Consider the following 8,791-nt stretch of genomic DNA (forward strand, 5'->3'; position numbering starts at 1 on the left):
GTAGTCATATTCATAGAAACGCAATTTATATATATATTACGCAAACTATTTTCATTCCTGATTCTAGTAAAGATTGGGAATTAAAGCAGCTTTGTTGTAAAAAATGGGACATTTTTATAATGAATAGTCGGACAGGGCAAAATACTGAAATGTTTAGTATAGTGGTCATGTCAATGACAATGAACAAGTCGGAACGTCAAACAAATCTCTTTTCTTTAGCGTTAGGTATGAACAGAGCAATTAATTTTTTTGGTCTGTTTATACTGTGTACTTAATATATTTTTCCTTTGAAAGACGAACATTCCGTGGATATGATCAACTCTAATCTTGGGAATTGCGTAAGAAAACGCCATTGAAACAGAAAGTGACGAAAAATTTGTCTTTATATTCGAAGTGGTTGCTTTTCATCGACGTTATAAGCAAGTCTCATGAACATTATTCTTTACGGGAATTAGTCCGGACCACCCATTATTGATGTTATAGCCGAGGCATCGTTATGGCCAGTGGCGTCGGAAGTGTATCGAACCTGCGGGTGCTCGTCTTGAGCTTTATGTAGGAAATCTTGATTGATTTATAATCAATTCGGGGGGGGGGGGGGGAGGGGCTTGAATCTGTGCCACAAATTACCGTGGATGTTGAGCACCAACAACACCCTCAGTTCCAACGCCCCTGGTTGGGAATAGCCATTTCGCCCTAATCGGAAATCAAGTTCTTCATAACTATAAACTATAACTTCCTCATTGCATCAAAAAGCCGTCTATCTCTCTGTATAAATAAAAACTATAACCGTTTCTCTTTCTTCTTTAGTTATTTCCTACAATTAAAACATATTTTATTGTACAGATAATTTTATGAAGAAACTTCTCAGATCAATAAGCTTCGAGATAAAATTTATTTTGATGATTTTCCGACAAATTTGAGAGAATTTGACTTTAATATACTTCAGACAAACTAAATTTTCGTAAATTCCAAGGATAAATTGGTTCCTGTTTTAAAAAAATTCAGACACAAAATGTGATCGTAATTCAAAAAATATGCGAAGTAAACTTGAAAGTGGTACATTCGTATCTCGCCATAGTGAACCTGGGATATAGTGAACTCTCGGTTATAGTAAACTTTTCAGTGGTCCCAACTAAACACCTATTTAACTAACTTCAATGTTTCAAAAATTTTGGATACAGTGAAACCTGGGTTATAGTGAACTTTTATTGAATCACTATAACGGGGTTTGACTGTATTTCAAATTCAGTTCGACAGAAAAATTCAAAAATAAATTTGATATCTCGAAATAATTTCCAATTAGATTTGCATAGATTTTAGAGATGCGTTTGATCTCGTTTAGAAAGAGGAGCGCGGAGATCTTAATTGAAAAATCAGACTAATTTGATTTTCATAAATTTCAGACAAATTTATTTTATAAAAAATTTGTTATACAAACTTTTTTTACAATAGAAAAAAATGCTAAAAAAAAAATTCACATGAATTTAATTTCCATAAATCTAAATTAATCTCACATTCGATAACGATAAATTTCAGATGAATTTGATTTTCATGTAAATTTGAATAAAAATCAAATTAATGAAGAAATTTCATTACATATTTCAATGTTACATGTTACATGTTCATGTAAATTTGATTCGAGAGTCGATATGGTTTGGTATTAACATTATTTTAATTTATCTTTTAATACAGTGAACGTCGTTTAATGTGATCACATCGGGACTCGGGGGTTTCCGTTTTCAAATACCGATTGATAACTATATCCGAAAAAAATCCAAAAGCGATGACGATGACCATATATCGCATTTGATCGAACGGGACGTATGGAAACGAGACAACTGAGTTTTTTCTTTACACATAACTAGGTGAAAAATATTATTCAATCGTGACTTTTACTTCTTTTTTTTTATACGTGTATTGCTCTGAGAGAGGATGTTTTTGCTTTGAACTTCTACTAAATCGCACATGCCACCATATGCCATCATGATGCCATCACACTTCGCCCATACTCCTCTGCGAAACATCGAACGAACTGGTACACGTTGGAATGTGCGTGTCCGTGTTGTGCACCTAAAGGTTAAAATTTGTTTCCGTGTAATGCTTATTATAGTGCTGCCATCTATTTTTCGAACTATGAGCGAAGTGTAATGATTAAAGATTTAATATTTGTATTTACGGACCTATTTTGCATAGGGTTAAAATCCGGCGTTGATTGTTTATTATTGGAAATGTTTGAAGGAACTGATACTGTGTGTGTGTGAGTGTCTTATTGGCAGACCTGTGTGTGTGTACCCAATGTCATCTTAATGGGCCCGCACTGTCTGGGGGCCTCAGGTGCATAAGTGACCTGTGGTGTATTTACAGGGGGCTTAGAGGGCTATAGCCAGGGTGACAAGTTCAGAGGGGCGGAAAATTTGGGGGAATGAGGGGCCAAGAAAATTAGTAGAAGGGCGGCAAATTTTGTATAACCCTCAATAAATCCGCCTCTGCTCAGACAGCAAAAGACTAGTTCAGCGAGTGACCAAAAGTGTGACCCAGAGAGTTTGCGAGCACGTGAGTAAGTAAAAGAGTCACTTAGAGCGTGGGGCAAGCATGTGAATGTCCAAACGAGTGACCTACAGAACGTGAGAAAGCATGAGAATGAATGAATGAGCGACCTACAGTGCGTGAGCAAGCATGTGAATGGCCAAGCGGGTGACCTACAGAGCAAGGGACCAGGTCGGTCAGTGACCTACAGAGCAAGGGACCAGGTCGGTCAGTGACCTACAGGGTGGGCAAGTATGTGAGTGACTAAAAGAGTGATTCTAGAGACATAGTGTACTTGCAGGAGTGGGGGGGGGGAAAGGCAAATAAGGTTATTGCAGCACAGCGTGGTGAATTCAAGGAAAGTCAAGAAAATTAGACAAGAGAAGGGAGAGGGGCGGCAAAATTCGTGTAGTCCTCGGGCGGAAATACCATAAATGCGTCTCTGTAAGTGGCCTCGTGATAGAGAGAGATTTGGTGTTACGATTTTTGAAAAAGCATACAAATTTATAAGCAGGTACTTTCAGCTAATTAGGGATCCCAGGGGGCCCATGGTGCTGTAAAGACAGCTCTGCCTGTACCCTTCAAATGCTTGCAGTGGATTTTCCTATTTTCAACCATTTCATCTTTCAATTGAAAATTATTTAAAAAAAAAGTTGTTAGCGTCATCTGCTGTTGACTTAAAACACTAATTTCTGAATCGATGCGTATTTTAGAAACAAGTTCATCTGTTCTTTCAGATAAATTCATATTGTAAGTCATTATCTTGATATAATTTATTGCAGTTAAGCTTAATTATAGAGGAATTTGATGCAGTCAAGTATCGGTTATCATATTTTTTTATTTTAAAATTGTGGTGAAAATTATTTGTCCAGTTTCGGTATTTGTGCGTGTAAAATAAATTAGTTTGAATTTTCAGCGCCATCTGTCGTCCACTTTAAATATTATTTTCTAATCTGACACGTATGAACTCTTCGGTCACATTTTTTCACTTTCTATCGTTTTTTTTAAAACCGAAAAATCAATTTCTCAATAATTTAACGGAACACTTGGTTATTTTGATAGGTTGGGCACACTTATAAAATATTCGGATTCAGTGAAATATCGGTTAATACGATGTCTTTCGATGCCTTGATATAAGCCTGAACCATTAAAATAACGTTTGAAAACGGAATGTATTTCTCTCTCTCTTAGTGCTTGTTTATTACGTTTTGAATGCAGGAACCAGAACTGGGCAACATGCCCGACACATGTTAAAATTTTGAACGGACAGACATTTTCCCCTATGCCTATACCGGGGCTGGACAAAGCGCCAGATCACCATGGCGACTAAAAAATTGGTATTGGCACCTAAAATTTTTCTTGTGTAGTTGCTAAATCACAGGTTGAAAGCAGCCCAAAATGTTTGGAATTTACTGCAGCATCTGCCAACATGAAAGAGGATCACTAGTATCAAAAGAAGCATTATTTTGGACTATTCTCTGCAGGTAAATATTTTTTTGACGTCTAAAACTTTTTTCTGGCGCCTAGTTTTTGTTTTACGATTTGTGCCTGGCCTATACATTTCATAATCAGGAAATTTCCGGAATGACATGAAGCCCTTGATTTCTACTTGGAATGATTTTTCAAAGAGACTTATTTTTTCCTCGGCTTTTATTTCATCGCCATTGTCGAGCTACCTAATTCCGAACTGGAAATTTGTTGCATCATTTTCATTGGCAAATCTGCATCCTTCAAATGCTTGCAGAGGATTTTCCCCACCCTCTACTTCACCAAACACCAACTCTGGCCATATCGCTACATTGCAATTTACTGCCATTAGTGAGATGGGCTGGAAGCGAAGGCGCTGTCTATCGGTGGTCGCCTCGAGTTCGTTAGGGAAAATATCTGATCGATATCCTCCCTTGGGTTCGAACCCGGGACCCTGACAACAACCTTCACGATGGTAGACGAGCATCTTACCACCATGCCACTCGGGCATCTGGGTGGCTCCCCACCCTCTGGGAATAATGCTGAAAACATTGGGAGAAAAAATTCCGAAAGGAAATTCAGCTGTCTTTCAAACAATTAAACCCATTTTTTTGGGCTCGCCGCGTCTGCGTATTCTTAGGCCGAGATTACACTATAAAAGTTTTAGAAAAGTTCTTTTATAAAATTTGAAAAATTTAACCAATACCATCGAATCCCGTTTTAACGAATACCGTTATAGCGAAAATCTCGTTTTGACGAACGTGTTTCTAATCCTCCAGATAAGTTTTCATAGTAACAATGCAAATACCCGGAATTCCTTTATAACGAAATTTCGTTATAGAGAAGTGATTTCTCCAGTCGCTTGGAGTTCATTGTAACGAGATTCGACTGTATATGCAACCAGCATACCGGTTACCCTTCGAGCAATTGTAACTAATAGGCTTATTGGGTTTTTTTTTCCAACTTTTGTAAAAGATCTTTTATTGTGCAATAACGGCATTAGAAACAAGAACAAATCACTTAAGGGATCATTCAAGTATTACGTCAGCATCGATGGTGGGGGAGGGGTTTCCGATTTGCTGACTTTCCATGACAAGGGGGAGGAGGGTTTGAATGATGCTTACGTCATCAACCGCCCTTTAAAAAAATATGAAATGCAGTAAAACCTCGATAAGTCGTCACCTCATGTTATCGAAAAATTATGACGACTTAAGCGAAGTGCTGTCAGTTTTAATGTGCAATGTTGTGAAAATCGTATAAATTTAAAGCAATATGACATTTATTAAAATATGAATTAAAATTTCAATATTAATAAAATTTATAGATTGCAAGAGAAAAAAAAATGAAATTTTTACCTTTTTAGAGCTTTTATTGCTTAACCTATTGTGTTAAAATATAAAAGTACAGTTTGGTTTGTACTAGTAATTTTTAATTTAGACTAATCAGAGCAACTGCTACAATAGTTAGCTTTTCTTCACGAGAGAACTACTGCACATCAATTTTACACATAGATGAATTTAATATTTTGGTGTTTTAATTCTTTATCATTAGTTCATAAAACCACTACAAGGTAATATTGGTAAAATTTATCAAGGTAATCTTTCACATGCTACCTACAGGGTAATCTCGAGCACAGGGTCCACTTTGAGGGACTTGTGGAGGGCCCAGGGTAGGAAAAAGCACACATTAGAAGACCTCAACTTTGAATAAAAATGTCTGGTTTTTCAACAACGATAATTTGTTTAAATTTGGAGCCATAAATTGATCAAAGCCCATGCAGAAATCAGGTCTAGATCGAACAGTCCTTTATGTTTCAACAACTTTAGTCGGCAAATGAACTTCCCCCAGCGTAACTTTCGTTATTTGAACTTTTCCGTTTTAGTACATGAGACTTTTATGGTGACTTTTATGCATATGGCAATGCTGTTAACAAGCTATTTTTTTAAAGGAAGCCATAGAAATTATCTGTTCCTCTCTCTCGAACTTTTTCATAGTGACGAGTTAACCGAAATTAGCGACGAATAAATGAGGGTTCAATAACATTGTTGTCTATGAAAGCTGGACAGGCCTGAAGAAAAACGACGACTTATCCAGAGTGACGACTTATTAGGGTAACGACTTAACGAGGTTTTACTGTATTCTTAATAGCATCTTATTCAGTGCGCCAAAAACGAGAAAAATCTTTCACTAGTTTGTGGGCACCTGAACTAATATTCTACCTATTGATAAGTTCCCCCTGCAGCTGCAGAGCCACTTTAGTGATCTCTAAATATGTTTCGCGAATCCAAGTTATCTGGAAATGTGTCCGGGCCGCTCAAGTGCTTTGGAGAACTGTGTCCGGGCCGCTCAAGTGCTTTGGAGAACTGTGTCACGCATCACTCAAGTGATCCGTAATTATGCCGCGGTTATGCCGCGGATCGCTTAAGTAATTTGGGAATGGACCGTGGGTTTAACTTAAGTGATATAGAACTACACTGGGGGCAGCTTAAGTGCTTTAAAACTGTGCCACTCAAGGAATCTCTAAATGTATCCCGGATCGCTTAAGTGTTCTGGAATTGTGCCACGGGTCATTTAAGCGATCTGTATAAATGTGCTACTTAGGTCATTTTTACAGAATTAGGTTTGAGAGAGGTACATCAGATAAATCACAGAGCCAAATTTGATCCGCGGGTCAAGGTTTATCATCTATGGCTTAGAGGGTGGGTCGCAATGAATTTCTATTAGATAGAAATTTTGAGTTCTTCGAATAGCATTGAAATCAACAGAAATTGATTAATAACATATACTTTATGTACTTTCTTCGGAAATTTTAATATTTTTAAAAATATTTTTTTGTATTAAAAAGTAAATATTTGATCGTCGGTGAAGGGGCATCCCCCCCCCTCCCCCGCGTACGTCTCTAACCCCACCAATATGCGTTAGGAGGTGGGGTTGAGCTGATGACGAAATTTTGATGGGAAGTGGTGGGGGGGTCAAAAAATGGCAAAATATTTGCTGATGAAAATACTTGAACCCCCCGTGTATCCACTCTAAATGGTTATCAGCCAGCTCAATAGCTATTTTCATGCTTTCGTGTATGTCAAAAAAAGATCGTATATGTAAGAAAAAGAATGAAAGGAAAACAGTATACGTATTATTTTCCGTAGGCTTAGTTAGTCTAAACTGGCGATTTTCTCGTTTGGAAATTAAAAAAAATCAAGAAACCTCGCTGTCGGTCTTTTACGTCCCCTGAGCGATCGCACTTAATTGTTAATACTCCCATATCTGTAAGTTTTACAGATAGGAATTAGTACGTATGTTTAGATGTAAATTCCCATTCGGTTAAAAGTAAAAATTATATATTTAATAATGTCTTATTTAAATAACAACAGTTATTTGATGATAGTAGTTTGTAGTTTTTCTTGAAAATAATAATTTTTTTTAAATGTTATATTGATGTAAACTAGCATTCATATATGTATAAAATGATATATATTTTACTGTCTTTCCAATGTAGAACTCCACAGAGTTAAATAGGATGCATTCAGAATGATAGATGGCGTAACAAACAATGTATTATGAAACTGGCATGTAGGCTATCATTATGTTAAAAAAAAATTAATCAATGTTTTGATTCTGAATAAAACTAGGTTCATTATGATTAAAAAATTGAATTCATATCTCATATCATTTTATAGTTGAGAAAAAAACTTTCGTTGCTGTTTCCAAAAGGGGACATTATTTCCCCCTTGGGGGGGGGGGCGATGAAAAGTTCCAGAGGGCGGTAGAAGCTTTGAGTTTAGTACAGGATCCTATGCAATGCTTGGGTTAGGGGGTGATGTAAAGGAAAATTTTATGAAGAAGGGGGTGATGGGACGAAAAGTTTGGGAAACTATGGTGTACGCTGAAAATTTAAATCGTGATTATAGTGATTACTAGAGCCCGGATTATATGCAAATGCGTATGTGCATATGCATTTGCATATTTTGGCCTTTTTTAGTATTAATGCATATAAATGCATAAAATCAAAGAATTTCCAGTATAAGTGCATATTTTTGAAGGTTTACTTAAACTCACTTTTTTTTTATATAATTTTCCAAATAAATATTGTTCATAATATTTTCATAACATCGATTTTTTTTCCCGGTATGTGAAATTTAGTGAATTAATACATATTTATAAAGTATTTTACGATTACTAACTGTTTTATTGTAAGGCTATTTCTAGAGATGTGTCAAAATGTTAATTTTGTTTTTAGAAATAGTGTCGAAATTCTTTTATTACTGCTATTTTCGTTATTGAGCAGCTACAACAAACTGAAAACTAAAAAAATGCCTGAATAAAAAATATGTAGAAGTTATTTGCATATGCTGTATACATATATACGAGGGGATATTTTTTGGTAAAAATGAAATACATATGCACTAATAGAAAACATGTATTTTAAAAACACATTCGCTTTTTTTGCATGGTGTATTTTTTAATGCATATTTTCCCTTTTTTTATACATATTTCGGAATTTTTGACTTTTTCAAGATTTCTAATGCATATTCTGGGGTGTTTAATGCATATTTTGGAATTTTCAGTGCACATTTTGTATTTCAAGTGCTTATTTTTGCATTTATAAAGTGCATATTTTTGCATTTTTAAGTGCATATTTTTACATTTTTAAGTGCATATTTGCATATTTTTAGAGCATATTTTGCCACTTTTTTAGTGCATATAATCCGGGCTCTAGTGATTACCAATGCTTTATGTTGTTTTCTTTTTTTATAAAGTACTAATCACTAGATGGCGACACTTACAGAATCCAAGCTTA

This window comes from Pholcus phalangioides, unplaced genomic scaffold (genome assembly GCF_987345545.1).
Source record: "Pholcus phalangioides strain wild (caught in Gottingen) unplaced genomic scaffold, Ppha-v1.0 ptg000001l_1, whole genome shotgun sequence".
NCBI classification, from domain to species: domain Eukaryota; kingdom Metazoa; phylum Arthropoda; class Arachnida; order Araneae; family Pholcidae; genus Pholcus; species Pholcus phalangioides.